Source organism: Microtus ochrogaster, chromosome 1, assembly GCF_000317375.1.
Source record: "Microtus ochrogaster isolate Prairie Vole_2 chromosome 1, MicOch1.0, whole genome shotgun sequence".
Classification (NCBI taxonomy): Eukaryota; Metazoa; Chordata; class Mammalia; order Rodentia; family Cricetidae; genus Microtus; species Microtus ochrogaster.
In genome coordinates this window covers 55,956,487-55,958,797 of record NC_022009.1, presented here as the reverse complement: position 1 = coordinate 55,958,797, position 2,311 = coordinate 55,956,487, and the positions used below count along the sequence as shown (strand labels likewise).

Genomic DNA, 2,311 nt, shown 5'->3' with positions numbered 1-2,311 from the left:
ACACCATGGTACTGGGATTACAGGTAGGTGTGAGGTACACCATGGTACTGGGATTACAGGTAGGTGTGAGGTACACCATGGTACTGGGATTACAGATAGGTGTGAGGTACACCATGGTACTGGGGACCAAAGCCCCACTCTTCTACAAAGCATCAAACCGCCCACAACCACTGAGCCATCTCTCCAGCTCCCTAGCAAACATTTTTAACAGTTATCATGTGTTTTATATAGCCAAACTAATTACAAGTTAGGAACTAGCATTTCCATTGTTGGTATGTTGTTATCACCAATTTTGCAATTCAAAAACATTGGTGAATAAATGGAAAACAAAAGGTAGATATGAAACCTTGAGGCAACCCCAAAGAAGTCTCAGCTTTTCTGGTTCTATATTCTTGGACTAAGAAATGTGGTTTTAGAGACCTTTGAGAATTGCCTTTTCTCTTTAGATAATGGAAAAATTTCCTCTTTCCTTCTGTTAGCTCTTGAACAGCAGATGATCTCTTCATGGTACCTACTAGTTCTTGAAGAGACTGCGGTCATGGATTCATTCACTCTTCTTTCTTTCATTTGTTGACCCAGGCACTGCATATATAATATAGTAGAAAAATGATGAATGATATAGACATGTTTCTGGATTATGCAGATATCAAAGAAAAGCTACTTGAGGAAAGATAGAAACCCATACATGAGATATAAAATGATGATGGTGCCACGAAGGAAAGAAGGTTGGATGGAGGTATCTGCATTTGTTTGTAGGTACTGGGATACCCAGCAAGGAAGTGAGCTTTTGATTGAATCACACCCTGAGGGTGCCATCAAGGCAACATGACTCCACTGGCTTCAGAAAGACTTGATGATCTACTGACTTCTAACTATAAATCTTAGTCCTTCCTGAGCATAATGGATGAATTAAAAGAAATTGCATAAATAATTCATTTGTGCATGTTCCCAACTGCCATGTTACTTCTTGATTTAGCTTGACATTCTTCTATTTATGGAAAGTATTGTTGGCTTGTAACTTCTGATCTAGAAGTAACTAAAAATCTCTTTTGAAAATGCAGGTAGCATTCCACGCCCTGAAGAGGTTTAATTTAGGAATTTATATGCATACATATATGCATATAACAATGAAAAAAGATCATGATTTGAAAGATCAAGGAGGAATATAAGGGAGAGTTTAAAGGAAAAGAAAGGAAGGGAGAAATGATATATTATAATCTCCAAATTAAGGAAAAACATTTAGAAATTAGTAATAATTGACTCATCTCACTTCCTGCATCTGACACCAGGAGTTTAACAACAGATTACTGTAACAACCGGAAAAAAAAACAGTTCCCAATCTCCTTAGCATGTTTCTTACTGCTTTGAACATCCCTGCAACGTCCTTTGTGCCGCAGTTCGGGAGACTCTACCCTCTGCCGCTTTGTATGTCAGTGTGTAGTTATGAGCCACGCCATTCATCTTCTCACGTTAGGGACTAGGTTAAGCTACAGCCTGTGTGACTTTCACCCACTGTCAGGACAGAACAGTATGAGACAGCGCAACCTCACTCTTCAATGCTTTTATTTGGGGGACTATAATATAATTACACCATTTCTCCTGCCCTCTTCCTTTCAAACCCTCCGCATATCCCTACGTGCTCTTTTTAAAATCCATCATCTCTTTTTTCATTAATTGCTGTCACATGCATGCACACACACATACACACACACTCCAAATTATAACTTGTTGAATCTGTATAAAGCTACTCATATGTATTTTGTGAGGACTGACCATTTGATAGTGGATAACTAGTTGGTCCGTTCTTCCCTGGAAATGACTATTCATCCCAGCCTCATCATTCCTTAGTTGCCTGTAGCTCTGTGTAGAGATGAGGCCTTGTGCTCTTTCCCTGTCTACCGTGTCGTGTCTGTTAATGTTGTCCTCAATCAGCCCATGCTTAGGAGGTCATATGGCTGAGGCTTAATGGGGTAGCATCTGAGATCGCTAGGAGACACGGGAATTTTTATCAGTGAAAGTTTCGTGGTCAAATGTTTTTATATTTACCATTTATCTTTCCTCGTAAATGATGTTCCCTCTCAAAAATTTGATGCTGGAACATGTCTTAATATAATCCTTAAACACAGATTTCAAATTTTTACTATCTTGAAGTGGGTTTCTCTTATGTAAACTTAAGTTGACTGTACCTTGTCTTAATTTTTTCTCACTGTGTAGCATGTTTGCATTCTCTCACCACGCTAGTGTAACGTGTTTGTATTCTCTCACCACTCTAGTGTAACGTGTTTGCATCCCTGCACCACGCTAGTGTAAC

The 2,311-nt window shown here is 39.1% G+C and overlaps 1 protein-coding gene across 1 annotated transcript in view; it reads left to right on the top strand.

Annotated features, from left to right (window-relative positions):
* Ttc6 (tetratricopeptide repeat domain 6) overlaps positions 1-2,311 on the top strand; it is a 152,590-nt gene that overhangs the window by 100,466 nt on the left and 49,813 nt on the right. The window lies entirely within an intron of this gene.